Genomic DNA, 15,868 nt, shown 5'->3' on the forward strand with positions numbered 1-15,868 from the left:
ACTGGACTTATCTTGCCCCAGGAAAAGGGGATGTGTATGAATTGGTGCAGAAATGTAAGAGAAATCCACCTCTTTCTATGGGAGTGGCAGCTGTGCCACACAGCATCACATCCAGCCACACATCCAGAGCAGGGTATATTTTTAAGCTAAAACTGGCCTAATTCCATCTTGCCCTCCAAAAGAAAGATGGTCCTGACTTCTCACTTGTGCAAGAATAGCACTCGTGTGACCTGCAAGGTCTGGGCAATGGTAGCAACAGAAAACTCATCCCTTTCCAAGTGGTCCATGTCTATGATCTGGTTAATGAGCTGCTAATCAATGCCAGCAGCAGCACAAGTAGGAGCACAGGGACACCCCTTCCAGCAAAAGACTTTTCCATGCAAAATCGAGGACAAGGGCAATTCCTCCAAGGGCCCAGAGCAAGGTAAGGAGGGAGAACAGCTCCACCTTGTGAGGCCAAGAGGCACCGAGCACGTTCCTCCCGGTGATGCTTGAGGAGCTCCCGGTGGGATGGAGGAACAGCCTCTCAGGTGGGAAACTTTGCTGTCTGATGGGCTTTATGGTTTCCACATCCTCCCACTCCCTAGTGTTGTTCATTCCCTTCTGACAGTTTAAGGAATGATACAGAGTGATCCCACTAAAGCAGCACCATTTTCACAGTACAGAAATAGAAGTTCTCTTCCCAGTCCACTACTATTTCCTAAATAAAACCAGTCATTTAATTTTATCTGGTTTTGTTCTTTTCTTCCCATCATAGTGTTATTGTACACTGCAAGCATCTGGAAATGTTACCACACTATTGTACAATAACTGTACATGCAACATTTGTCCCTTCATCCCTCTCCTCATCAGATATAAACATCAATTCATTTTTTAAATTACCTATAGATTTATATTTTAAAATATCCTAAAACACTCAAGTTCTATTGGACTTTTTGAATGTATCTGAAAGTGTTAGGTGGCATAAACAAACACAGACAAGCACAATATTTGCCAGAATAAAATGCAACACAGAAAGCAAAATGGGCCAGTTCTCAGCTCCACAATGACAGTGATAGAATTCAAATAAGGAGAAAAAATCTGCATTCTAAAAGACAATTTTTAAGTCTTGTTATACCATAATGATGAAATGTTTCATTTACACAAGCAAGTGACAGAATAGAAATGATTGCAAGTCTGTGAATGTTACTTATGGTCACCTTGACAGAAGAACCCCAAGCACAAAACTTGGTCTCCTCAGAAGAAAGTAGGAACCAACACCGAGTGGCACTTCCCTAGAAGCTGTTTCCAACTGCTCTGAACTGTCGGAATTCATTTTCATGACTGTTTTTCTGAGGTCAGGAGCAGAGCCCATGCCAAAGAATGTCATCTGTTTTATTAGTCAAAAGGGAGTATTTAGTTTGGGAAGCATCAGGAATGTTAAATGGGGCATATTTGGGGGTTTTTTGCATGTTACTACCAGGAAAATCCCAGATTATTAGGAGTAAATTACAGGAGAAGGAAGAGGTGTGTAACTATTGGATTATAAAGGAGTCCAGTATGGAGTAATACCCACTAAGTCTGAAAAGTAAACAGTGTTCCCAGCCAGAACCACATAAACAAGAAAGATTCCACATGTTCATCCAAATCAGCCTGTCCAGAATGTAATCATAGTTCCAGAGAAGGAAGCCTGGCTTAGCCCAGCACTGGCTGCATTCACAGTTTCCTCTTGCACAGTTTCTCCAGGATGGCCTCACTTCTGGAGACCTTTGGCAACAGGGATTCCTCATGAGAAGCAGAATTTGCTACTGCTAGAAAAGTGTGGGAGGATATTCAGGAACACATGGGCTTGCACAAATGATAAAAGGGCCCTTCCAGCTTCTCTACATGACAAAGTTACTCTGTATTAATTGAGGGTAGTGCAAATTCCAATTCCAGCTGCTTCCACATGCAATGAGCTGAAAACTCCAATTACACTAAACAAGAATATTCAATAATACCCAAAACAGGAGCCAGTGGGCAGCAATGGGTATTTTGTACATCCTGAATTTTCCCCTGCCAGCTGCCCTTGGAAGACACACTTTAAGGATCAGTAAAATAGAAGCTTAAAAAAAAACTTTTAGACAGTTTCACTTAATACAGATTTCCAGGAGTGAGCAGACTAAGGAGAGGAACAAAACAGAGAAGCAGACACAGTAACCTCAGCAATAACCCGACCAAAACTTAGCAGGGTTTATTAGCCAGAACCTTCAGGAAGATTAATTTGCATATGCTTTTAAAATGTATTAGTTAAACCATAACTGGAGTTTAAAAGCGACTGTAAAATGCTTTTGTTTAATTTACTAAGAAGTAAATTCAACTTAATTTACTTTCGAATTCACAAACAAAAGTCACTTCCAAGTAAAAGAATCCATAACAAATCTGAATGCGATTTAATTAATATAATTTTGAAGTTAGCTCAACTTAATATCCCAGAATGTCCATGCAGCTAATTGGGAACACTTTTCCTGACTGTTCCCAAGTTTGCAAGCCTGGAGACTGCTATTCATTTTTCCTGACACAAATTCAGTGAAGACAGAGGGCTGTGTTTAGCACTGGCCAGGAAGGTAGGTAAGAATGAAGTATTTTTGTAAGGCACTCACAAAAATGACAAAAATGGCTCAGTTGTTTGGCTCATTTTTTCAACCAAATTACTCAACCAGATGGATAACCAAGATATGTGACCTCCTGTGCCAAGTAAGGTTGTTTTTTTTTTTAATAAAATTTAAGTGTAGAACCTACTCTGAAAAGACACACTAAACCTTCAGGGAAAACTGAAAGGTGAATAGATTTTCTAAAGGGTAATTGCTCAGGCAAACACACACACAAAACAGACATAATCTAACAGCCCTCAGATTTCTAAGAAAAAACATGAATGATACCACATGTGTGTTAGTGAACATTTTGATGCAGATTGTGGGCCAAATTCTTCCTTGCTAAGTCCCCCTTAAGCACACCAGGAAAACAAAAAAACAAACAAACAAACAAAAACAACATAAAATTATATATCTACACATTTTAAAGAAAAACCAGTCACGACACAACTAAATTCTTACTTTGATGAGAGCCATGGCATTTGTTTTTAATAAAAAACAAATGTTTTTTTAGTGCCAGATCCTGCTTCTCTTTTCAGCAAAGCCTGTAGCAGATTAGATGGAGGCTTAAACTTACAAATTGGGTTGACATTTCCAAGTCAGAAGCGACACACAGAAACTCTCTGCATTGAATCCCTCACCCCTTGCACACTCCCAGCTGGTTTCAGTAGTGGGATACATGAGCTCCCAGTTTGCTGTGGACAAAAGACTTTTCTTGGAGTTGCTGCATTCAGGACTTCTTTAAAGCATGGAAGGAGTTGAAGAGGCTTTAGGACTTGACAGATCTTACACCCAAATTTAATGAAAATTAGGCAAATTGTTAATGTTTAGAGCAGTGGAAGGAGTTGAAGAGGCTTTAGGACTTGATAGATCTTATACCCAAATTTAATGAAAATTAGGCAAATCGCTAATATTTTGGAAATGTTTACTTTTCAAGCCCCAAATAGGAAGTTTAATAGAACAAGCAAATCTAATAATATTGCATAGTACAATTTTCTATAAAGCTTTAAAACCTGTTACAGAGATACCAATTTTAGGTCTACAGTCCTGCACATAGCTGTGGAAACCTTGGGTATGTGATAATTCATCTTTATTTGGGTAGGCAAATGAGACAACCACTCTCATAGGTATTTATAGGATTGGGATTTCAGAACTGATTTCTGAGAGGTGAGAGGCAACAACTTCTTCCAACATACCAAAGTGTTCTGGTTACAGAGCTGATGTGTGATTAAAGATCTTGTAATCAGTGCTGCAATTCATCAGCAAAAATAAAAAGCAATAATAAAAGCTGCTTCACACAGTGGGTATCAAGGCTTTCCCTTAACTAGGCATCCAAGGAAGCCTCATCCCACCAAAGGCAGCAGCAAGTGTAGCACATGTTAATTCATCAGAGCCTACAGCAGTTTAAGAGAACATTGGGACAAGTCCCACCACACAGGAGCAACCAGAGCAGGAGTCTTTCAAAAAACAGCAGAAAGCAACTGTGCTGGTTTAAAGGTAAACCAGCAGGAGAAACAAACTCACCACAAGAGAGATTATAAATCAGAGTTCCAATTTAATAAAAATATTACAATAATTGCAATGGCACAAAGAGAAAATGGTTTAAACCCCAAACCCCAGCAGTCTAACCCAGTCTCCTGGGGCACACAGTGGGGTTTGGTGGCTGCTGAGCCCCACGTGGTTCCCCCGAGTCCAAAGTAAAGAAGGTGAAAAACCTGTTGGTGCAGATGATGGCACAGTCTGGTCGAGAGTGGTGGTCTCTTCCTGTCCAGGTTCTGCTCCTCCTCTGGATCTGACAAGTGGTCCCCCAAGTCCCCAAACCCCAAGATTGTATCCCCTCAGGTCCAAGTGAGAATCCCCAGTGCCTCCCCCAGGGCAGGGAGTTCCACACTGGGGGATCTGACTCTGGCAGTCAGGGGGGATTTTGGAATCATTGATGGCCCATGGGCAGAGCTGAGCCCTCAGGTGGGTGTGGAGGTGCCAAGGACTCCCTGCAGGGCAGTTCTTCCAGCTCCTCTGCCAGGCTTCTTTCCCAGCCAGCTCCCAGCCTGAGGGCTCAGCTGTGCCCTGGGCAGCTGCTGCCAATGGGCCATTGGAAACAGTTGCTGGGCAATGGCCCAGAGGGTTTAGAATGCCCAGCTTTGGTCACATCCACACAGGGATGAACTGGTCCCACCTGCTGAACTAGGACAGAAACTAAGAGTAAAGTAGAAACAGACTTTAGATTTTTAAAATATCTTTCCAATCCTTTTATTTCCAAAGTAATTCAACTCTCTACAAGAAATGGGCAGGATAAAGCTGTCAAATTCTACAGTTGTGTTTATATAACACAAGTCTCTTTCTCCAGTTACTTTTCAAATGTGAAAAACACACGATTTTTTTTTTTTAATCAAAACCAGGCAAAGGATTTTCCCATAAGCTTTCCAGGAAAGTCAACTACTGGGCTAAAACCAAATGTAAAATTTTGTCAGGAAAAGAGAATATCTCATTAAATTGCAAATGTGCAAAGACAATGTTCAGACACCAAACAATGGAGAAAATTCTGATGTAACTTTCTGTTGAGCAGCTACTACAGAATATCACCTCTTATAACAAGAATCATTTATTTCAAGAAACTCGATTGAATTAAAGGCACAGACTTTTTATATTGCTCTCTACTTCTGTCTTTCACACATTAATCTTCAATATCAGGAACAAATGCTTAGAAAGCATAAGAATGTGTTCTGCTCCACAGAGACGCTTTTGTCCACATAATTATGGTTGTTTTGTTCCAAAAAAGGAATAGATCATTTCACAGAATCACAGCATTTTGTCAAGTTTGACAGCTTACATTTTTGCCAATATGAAAGAGTTTTAGCTTATTTATAAAATAATTACTTGGAGAAAATAGGATAATTTTTTTGAAATATGTATCACCTTCTTGTAAACTGAAGAAACAAAAAATACCTGCAACAACAAAAGTCCTGTAAGCAGAAACAGTTTGAAAAGTCTTGTAAAAATATTTACATAAAAGCTGTAAAGAGTAAAATTTGAAACGCTCCAGAAACATTCACAGAAGAGGAACAACCCCAAGATCTATTTTATCAATTCTTAAATCTTCTAAAATTAACATAATGCACCTCCCTGTGTATATTGAATTCCTAAGATTTCAGTGAGAGACTTGTTCAACATAGGCCTAAATAATTCATCATCTCCACCAATACATTGAAAAAAATACCAGATTTCAAGTTAATTTTGCATTTCAAGATCTGCCTTAAAATCTGCTCAGAGAGTACATGAAAATGTGGAGTGAGGAGACAGGAGACATCAGACCTGTGGATACTCTGACACTTCTTTGCCCTAAAATAGGCCACCTACAGTAACAGTTGTTTGGCTGCTTTTTGCTGAAATCCTGAAAATCCCAAACAGCTCAAGTTCTAAAGTCACCCCCCAAAACTGCAGCAAGTCATTTTGTCACTGTTTTCATGCCAATTTTGTCACAGTTTTCACAGCAAAACATGGATAATAAAACACCTACCTGCTCACAAACATAGAAGAGAATATCAGGAAGTGAGGAGTCATCAGTTTATATCCAATATATGTTTGATTTTCCATCCTACATCTGCCTGCCATGGGTCACACCCCAGCACAAGGCACAGGCAGCAAAACCACTGAAGGACACAAAAAACTCACCAGAACCATTTCCAGATAAACTTCCCCTGTTAGCAATTAAAGCTCCCATGGGATTGTAGGATTTCATCAGTTTACCCAGCCCTTTTCTACTGACTTCTAGGAAAGATGTTGTAAATGTACATTATTTTTGCACTACCCACACAGTATGGATGGGAATCAGCAGAATTGTAGCTTATTTCCCATTCTGCTATTAAATAATAATCATATTTTATCTTCATTTTACTAAGTCATGAAACGGAAAAAAAAAGAAATGCAACCAACCAAACCAAACCAAACTGAACCAAACTGAACAAAACAACCACAACAAAACCCCAACAGACTTTACCTCTCAGCGAGCCTAAATTTTCAGTCTTGGAGGTGGTTTCACTTAGAGACATTAACTGGAAAATTCCAACTAGTTTAGGAATATTAACTAGCCAGCCTGTGGGTTTTCTGGAAAAGCTTAACCAACTACCCACAGATGCATGCAGGTCATGATGTGATGTTATTCCTGGAAAGTATTTGTACTGTCCATATCTCAGAAGTGCCATCACCTCGTCCTTAGGCAATCCAGTACTCAAATTGTCCCTTCTCTGACATCCTTGCAATAATTTTGACTTGTAGTGTGATTGCTGTAAGCAAAGTATTTTACAGAGCAATCTAATTTTTATAATTGCATCAAGTAAAACAGTGTCTTGATACTGTCTACAGAATAAATAGGGTAACTAAAGGACTGATTTCCATGCAAGTGGATGCTCTTATGTTTGGGTGTTTTGACCAGGAAGGCTTAACCCAGCACTCTAGGCATGACTTAAAATACAAAATACAATTCCACTGACCATTTTGAGAACTTCCATTCACTGCACATCACACTATTTCATTTTTTGAGCAAGCTTCAGGATATCCCTAGAATTCTTTTTTCCATAGTATGCCTACAAAGCCCAGGTAGAGCAACCTTCACTAATTTGCCTTTGATGACACAGAAGATCAGATTGATACATGTGGAACTGGAAACTTGTCTGCTAGTTCCACACTGAAAAATATTGTCCTCTTTTTCAAAGACAGAAATTTAAGCAATATTTGGTAAAATATACTTGAGTCTCGAGCAATGAATTCCGAAAATCCATCAGCACATGTAAATACCCAGTTCTGTACTAGGGAGACTTCAGGATGCATCTCTGTTATGGTCATGATAAAAGGACTGAAATATGAAAAAGAGGAACAATCAAATTGACAACTGCAATATTCTCTTTGGTACAGAAAACTAAAAATAAGTTGAGCAGTCGTCCAAGATCAGTGAGTTTAAATCAGTGTCTTCCTCCATAAGAATGGCTCAAGTCCTAGGAGGAAAATTAGGCAGAACTCAAATTCTGCAGAACTGGCTGAAACCTTCCTGGTAAGTACCAGCCACCTTTCCTTTGACACAGTAGCATCTCTAATCACTCTGTGTCAGCATCTTGGTCCTTTTAATACCATAACAAAGTAATGAATGCCCTTGAATTTCATTGGAAAATTGTCCACCTGATGTTTTAACATTGGGAATTTGCTTTATCTGGTAATTATCAAGGTGCAGTCTCTATTTTAACCTCTGGTAAGGAGGACATTTTTACCACCAATCCACAGCTGCCAGTCAGGAAGGATTAAGTTTCACAGCTTTCAGATCTTGGCACATCATTTCAATGCACTGTACAATGGCACATTTCAGAATTATGGGGTTCTACAGCCTTGAAAAAGCTGTGAGTGGTTCAGTCCTCTCAGCCTAAATGCACAGTCCCCTTTAGGCTTTTTCTGAAATGTTCCTGAATGTGGATACCTCTTGGAATTATGTCATGTCTGCATGTCAGTGCAAATCAATCATGCTGCAAACTTGAAATGAGATGCATCAATGAAAATTTCCTTGGAAAAATGATAAATGAAAAAGCAACATGGTGGAGAAAAGTAATGAATGACAGAATCTACTACTACAAACTTCTAACTTTTATATAATGTTTAGATTATGTTGCAGTTCAGCAGAAACTTCAGCAGGTTTATGTTCACTTTCCCCTGCATCTGACAAACAATTCTTTGAGTCCAACATTCAAAATTAGGTGTTCAACCATGTTTTCTCAAAAATAGTGATAAATAAGAAGTGATACTTCAAATAAGCTTTATCAAATTTGCTTCCACTTAAAGTAGTGACAATATTTAAGTAAGTTTTTTTCAATCCATTTCCATTTAATCATACTTACATAATAATTTTCTGTATAATAAAAGAGATGGGGAATTTTCCCTTTACACACTATAATAATTAAAAATATGTCTTTCTAGTTCTTACACTGCAAACAATCTTTACCTAAATGCCCCCTAAAGGTGCATTAACACAGAATAGGAGCAAACCAAGACCTGATTTACAGAACAGTAAATGTTCTGTCCTGTGCTAAACCCCTGCAGCTTCCTGCAACTTTCTTGTGTCCTAGACCATGGTGGGGTCCTCCATACACTAAGAGGAAGCCAAATACAGAAATCTGTGAAGCCTCTGAAGTCCAGCCACCAGAGAGGAAAATATAACCTTCCTATATTTAAATTGTCTCTATTTCAAAATATTCATTGCTGGAATTCTTTTAAGACTTTTTTTTTAACTTTCAAAGTCCTTCTCATCTCAACTTGGCAAGTCTATTTATGTGTGTAGACATAAAATAGTTTCCCTAAAGCTTTTCGTTCTGTCATACCAGAATTTCCACTAAAAAGGTCATGGTGACTGAAAGCTTGTAGCCTTTAGCCACAGAAAACAGCACTGTGGTTTCTTGTCTCTACATGTGTAACAACTATGCTTCCAATTCTGCAAGTTCTATTAAAGAGGAAAATCAATTAAACTGCATTATCGAACTTGAATGCAAATCTTGTATTAAGAGCTTGACTTGAGCTGCCTAAAGTCAAAAAATACACCAGAAGCTACTGAACAAATTCAGAATGTGGTTACAGTCAGGTAAATCCAGAGCAACAGCTCTGAAACAAATAAAGTCACCATGGGGTAAAGTCTGAAATGACTGGGAACAGAACTTGGTCACCTGGCATTTACTCACTTCACTAAACCTAAAGCCCTGAAAGGGTCAAGCAATGAATAACTACATAATTTGTGAGAAGAAATGCCTGGAGACCCAGAATACAGAGGTGAAACGAGGATAAGTGCTTTGCTTCCAAGCTGAACTTTCTGGATTGTGTTAGTCTAAGCCAGGCCACGGACATTGCTCTAATAAGCCATGAATATTTTCCGTGTAAAATTACATTCATTTAAAAATAAGATGTGATTCATACAGAATTCACATGGCAGACCCTGGAATTTAAAAGCAGATTGAATATTACAGCCAGATGTATAAACTTTTAAACAACTTTAGCTGGGATTTCTTTTTCCATATAATACATTTAATTGTTCCAAGTAGGGACTGTGAACACTTGGATACTTTAATATTTGTTTCTCTGTCTAGTTTGTATATTTCTTAGTAAACACTAAGGGCCTGAATCTGAAAAGTGCAAATATTAATAGTTTCTTCGAGGCTGAGAAGCTTTTGTAGAGTTGCACTTGCAACTCTGTGGCAAAGCACACCTAAAGAAAAGGTATGTGGACAATAACCTAAAACACCTGTCAGAATTACAGAGTACATGTTTAAATACGTGTTATCTAGAAAAAATTAAACCTTAATTAGGCTTCGGAATATTATGTTTAAATATGCAAAACGACACCCCCACCGAATGCCATTACCACGCTGTGTTAGCCCTGGACCAAACCTGCATCCAGAAGATCCCAGTGCAGAGGAATCACGCTCAAATCCCAAAGCTAAGTTTACTTAAACTTCAAAAGTTCATCTCTCTCGCAGAAGACACGGCAATTAACACACACTCCCCAAGCCAGCAATCACCTCCTGTTCACCTGCACGGCGGGGGTGAAGAGGAGGGGAGCGGGTTCATCTCCCTCCTTCCCCGCTCACGTCGGTGCCCGTCGGTGCCCCGGGGGAACGCGGGGCAGCCGCCGCCGCTCCCTACCTTTGCCTGGCGGCCTTTTCCTCCCGGCTGCGGGTCGGTATCCCGCGAGAAGGCTGCGAGGAGCGGCTGCGAGCCTCCCGTGCCCTCGCTGCTCGCGTGGCTGCCCCGCCGCGCATCCGCGTCCCGGCGCGGGGGGACCGGAGCGCAGATGCGGGAGAAGCGGGCGGCGGGACCGAAGCGCAGATGCGGGAGGAGCCGGCGGCGGGACCGAAGTGCAGATGCGGGAGCCGGTGGTACCGGAACGCAGATACGGGAGAAGCCGGTGGCGGGACCGGAGCGCAGATGCTGGAGGAGCTGCAGGCGGCGGCACCAGAGCCCAGATGCGGGAGGAGCTGCCGGCGGTGGGACCGGAGCGCAGATACAGGAGGAGCTGCCGGCGGCGGGACCGGAGCGCAGATACAGGAGGAGCTGCCGGCGACGGGACCGGAGCGCAGATGCGGGAGGAGCTGCCGGCGGTGGGACCGGAGCGCAGATACAGGAGGAGCTGCTGGCGGCGGGACCGGAGCGCAGATACAGGAGGAGCTGCCGGCGGCGGGACCGGAGCGCAGATGCGGGAGGAGCCGGTGGCGGGACCGGAGCGCAGATACAGGAGGAGCCGCCGCCTTTCACAAAGGGCAAATTCATTTTGCACGTCCCGAGTTCGGCGCCGGAAGGGCTCGGGGCCCGCTGGGTCCCACAGCCACGCGGGGGGAGGATCTCTTTCGTGGCTTGGTTGGGTTTTTTTTTGTCTTCTGGAAAAAGTCGAATTATATCACGTCAGTACGACAAATTGTTCCCAAGATCTCCCTGAGTTATTAGAAAGCGACAATGTTTTCCTTTTTCTCATCTTTGGCTGTCTGTTTTGGTTTTGGGTTTTTTTTAAGCAGAGGTTGCCATTGCCTACCCGCAAGCGTGTGGAAAACCACAAATGTCACTTTGTAGCCAGACTTGATGATGTGCTAAGTGAAAACTCGCACTAGTACAAAGTAGGGATACTACTGGCAATGCTTTCCTTTTACAATGAGTTCAAAAATGCTTAATTCTAAATGACTGACTGCACCAAAACCTAAAGATCTGTCAAGTAGAAATTCACAGACTCCAACCTTTAAGGCACAAATGAATTGAAAGTGTTTCTTTTTCTAACGTGTGAAACGCATAACATTTGCATAGCTCGCTGGCACACACGCACTATTCATTGCAAAGCTCTCCCAAGGAAGCAGGAGGCCAGTAAGTGAGCGAACATTCACCGCAGGTAGGTTTCTGTTCCGTACAGAAACCATCATGCGAACAGTTCTCCGCAGAGAGAAGCACATGGGACCCTGAGGCGAGAGCCCGTTACCATCCCTCTCTTCGGTGTCAGCAGTGATGCAGGAAGATCTTACTGGGCTGTTGCCTGCGGGAGCTTCGTTTCATCTGTGCAGAGTTCCCAGGCTCTTCCTGTAGATCTAAAGACTGGATCCAGCACTAGATCTCTAAGCACTTTATTAAAAGCATCACAGCCGTGCGTGCTTTGACTGGACATACAATTCTAGGTGTTACCAAACACACACCAAGCTGTAATTTTCAAACCTTGCCGAGTAATTTGACTTCATGGTAAGTGGAAGGTTAACAGAAATCCCAACATGGAGCTAAGCGTGACAACACAACAATGTTGTGATTCACACACAGATGGAAAACACGACTTTATATATTGTTTGATTAATTGTCTATGTCTGATGATTTTTATTTTCAACTTTGTTGAATGTTGCATATACTTATCTGGAATCACAGCACATACAGGGATTTCTAAAATACAACGAAACTGTTCAGATTGATTCCTATCAATTACACATTTCATGATTGTATTTGTATTTATAGGAATAACTTCTTAAGCTTCTTAAGGATAAGACAGATGACAAGTGTGGATGATGCAATAGCCTGCTAATCCTGATGGAGTATGAAAAGGGAAATGAATGCAGGATGTCAGAAGTGAACAGGGACACTTTGCAAATTAGCTGCTCTTATCAGTCAACAAATGTAAAATATCTTGCATAAATATGCAGTGAACACTTGGAGATACCTTATGTTATTGATCACACTGTGGCAGTCACAGTCCTGTTGAGGTTCTGGTCCTCCTCTGGATCCAACGAGCCGTACCAGAAAGTCTCAAACCCCAAGATTATAATGCTTAGGTTGAGATGGGAATGCCCAGTACCTCCAGTACAGGTCCTGGCCTCTGTAACCAGGACAAATGCACAGATGATCTCTTCTGTAGTTTTTGCCCACAGCAGAACTGCTGTTTCTGCACTGATGGCAGGACACTGCAGTAACTGTCCACTTTGGAAACAAACACGAGCCTGGGGTACTTTGTATGCTCTAGAATGCCCACACATCTGTCACCAAAAGCTTCTCAGAAACTGTTGTGTGCTCTATACTGAGAGCCAACAGACATGGCTTGCTAACACAAGCTACTTAGAACTCACTGAAAAGAGCAGCTGGTAACCATGTTTAAAACTGCACTGCCTGATGCACTCCTGTATACAATACAAGCTCATAATGTCTCTTCAGACATGCCAGCTGCTTCCTTTTGCAGCACCTTCCGACTGTTTTTCACCATTTAACTCTATTGAGCTATGATGTCTAAGAAACATCCCCTTTGGTGTCTAAAAATTAGTCCCAGGTACCTCCAGGATAACTGTTTTGAGGAACTGGTGTTTCCAGATGGAGCTAGTGTCAAAACTATGAGTGTCCTCAACATGAGGATTCTGGCAGTAGAAAAGCAGCCTCTCTGTGATGGAATAAGGAGAGAAGATGTAGAAAGCAGCTCTTGCATTAACATTTAAGAACTTCTTAGAATGACTTAAATTCTTCTTCCATGTCCAACGTTTTCAAGTTGCATTTAGAACCTTTCACTACACTGTCTAAACATTGTAGATAATACTAACATTTTATTCCACCGTAATTATCTCATCCAGCTCTTTCACCTCGCAGTTGAAATTGTGTCATTCAGTTAACTTCATCTGGCCGAGAGAACAAAAGGCAGCAATACAGGTGTTGATACAATGAAGCATCTCAAAGCAGTGCATGAGCCTTGCTACCCATAGTCAAAACGACAAGATAAATCTGTTTGAAACTCTTTCCTTGAATTTAGTGATTTCCCTTGATTTTTTTTCCTTCAAATTGGTTCCCTCCTTCTCCCAAATTCTAGCTTTGCAGATTTTTTCTAAAAGTCTTTTTAATCCATATTGTCTCACTCTCGTCTAGGAGATGCAACAACCAATTATTAAACTGTTGATGAAACCACTCCATAAACTTGTCAATCATTAAGATGCTAAGAAGGGCAGAGAAGGTTTCAAAAAACAAAGTCAAGAAAAGTTAGTTACCATACCTGTTGAAGTTTTACCAGAAGAAATCTGTGACAAAATGTAATTTACTTGTACTCAGTATATCAGTTTCTAAAATAATGGATTCAGTCTATGTTTCTGTCTCCTTCTTCACTAAAAGGATCAATGAAACCATTATGTTCTATGTCTCCTCAAGATGCAAATGCAGCTCTAATGTGATATATGTAGAATATTAACATAGGTAATACAAACAGGTAAATCATCCACTGGGTAAACACATCCTTCTTTACAAGATGACAGTCTAATTTATCATCCCAACCTGAAGCACACCCTTTGGAGGTCTTCTGTCATGATTCTGAACTAATCCAGACCTATTCATCTTATGGGAAGTAGTGTGTTGTATTCAAACATCTGTGTTCTGCCATTTGTGTAGCCCATGGCTCAGTGATATTTTTGTCTTCTTATTGTGTGTTAACAAGAAGCTTGTTTAATTATGTATTGTTGGCAAATAATTTACATTTTCCCTTTTAAAACGACCACCATCTGTGACTGCACTGCCTTTAAAATAGCTTTAAAATGAGGAATCTGCATCTCTCTTGCCTAAATTGGGTGGTGATTAATATACACTCCCCAGACTTTCCTTTTTTTACACAGTATATGAATTTCCTAATTTTTCCTAATACCTCTGGAACCGGTTGCTCAGACAAGCTGTGGATGTGCCATCCCTGGAAGTGTTCAAAGCCAGGCTGGATGGGGCTTTGACCCACCTGATCTAGTGGAGGGTGTTTCTGCCCACAAGTGAGGAGGTTAAAATGAGATGATCTTCAAAGTCCATTTTAACCCAAGACATTTGGTGATTCCCTGATTTTAAGTATTTTGTAGTATTTCTGTCACACATATTTCTAGTTTTGCTACCAATTCTGCAGGACTGTGACTTACACACTCCTAAGATTAACAGTTCTCTGGAGTGTGACACTCTCCCCACTTCCTCTCTTTTACTACCCTTTTACCTGATCCCTGCCAAAGTAAGAGCCACAGCTCTCTGTACCAGCCAAGAAACTGCTGTCAGTACAGCACAGCTTTGAGACAAACCACCAGCACTGCCTAGTTTGGGAGGCTTTTGATGCCTAATCCTGCAAAAGGCTTTCACAACAACATTAGTGGAGGTAGACAGATGAAGTAGCCCCTTTGTTAGAAGCTTCTAGGTACACAATAAAAGTCAGTGCCTGCACATTAGCTAAATGTCATGGGGTGTATAACTTTCAGTAATTAACATATTTAATGACTATACCCAACCAATGATACCATTTTCCACTGGTGCTCACCCTCGGAACTCCTCAGAACTGCCCCTTAGAGCCCCTCTTGGGCTCTGAGGTTACTCTGCTGTTTTGACTACAAGCTACCTTATGGTCTCAGTTGAAGTTCTTGCAGGTATTCTTCAAAACACCTTGTCCTTGCCAATGTCTGTCTGTCAGAATTTCAGGACAGGAATGTGTGAGAAAATGTTCAGTAACTTCTAAATGCTACTTAAAATGTGACTTAGGGAAAACTTACTCAACTTACATAACTCTGTGAAAATCTATAAAATACACAGTAAAATCCTTAGGCATCACTTTCCCCCAGCATATTGTCCGAGCACTCCTGACTCCCGCTGCAGGAATGTGAGCCCACCCTGGCCTCCTCTCAGGTTCGAAGATTATTAGGTTTTAAACTTAAATCTTAAACTCAGGGTACAGCAGGAGGAGTGGAACTGGGTCTCGGCTCTTTCGGGGCCACCTATATTTTGCCGGGGTAAGGAGGAGCCATCACTCCTCAGCCCCTCTCTCGGTAGTCCTTTCCCGCCGTTGGCCGCATCCCCCGATCCCGTCCCGACCGGAGGGAAACGCGGCCGGTAAAGCCGGAGGCACCACTTGGCCTTTCATCCTGCCCAGCGCTTCCTAAAGCCCGGCAGGACCGCGGGGATGCCGTGGGACTTGGGGCACGGATAGACCGTAGGGATGTGGTGGGACCCGGGGCCCGGATGGACCGTAGGGATGCGGTGGGAACCGAGGCACGGATGGATCGCAGGGATGCGGTGGGACCCAGTTCAGGGATGCACTTCAAGAGCACAAGGATGCGGTGGGACCCAGTTCAGGGATGCACTCCAGGATCCCAGGGATGCTGTGGGACCCAGTTCAGGGACGCACTCCAGGAGCACAGGGATGCGGAGGGATCTGGGGCACGGATGCACTCCAGGACCGGAGGGATGCGGTGGGACCCGACTCAGGGATGGACAGGAGGGAT

The 15,868-nt window shown here is 42.0% G+C and overlaps 1 protein-coding gene across 1 annotated transcript in view; it reads right to left on the reverse strand.

The window, feature by feature from the left end:
- Positions 1–10,465, reverse strand: part of RNF144B (ring finger protein 144B) — an 87,582-nt gene extending 77,117 nt beyond the window's left edge. The window contains exon 1 of the mRNA XM_071553179.1: positions 10,284–10,465. The gene's annotated coding sequence lies outside the window, so the exon portion shown is untranslated. The remainder of the gene's footprint in view (positions 1–10,283) is intronic.
- Positions 10,466–15,868: the final 5,403 nt, after the last annotated feature.

This window comes from Pithys albifrons, chromosome 4 (assembly GCF_047495875.1).
Source record: "Pithys albifrons albifrons isolate INPA30051 chromosome 4, PitAlb_v1, whole genome shotgun sequence".
In the NCBI taxonomy this organism is placed as follows: Eukaryota; Metazoa; Chordata; class Aves; order Passeriformes; family Thamnophilidae; genus Pithys; species Pithys albifrons.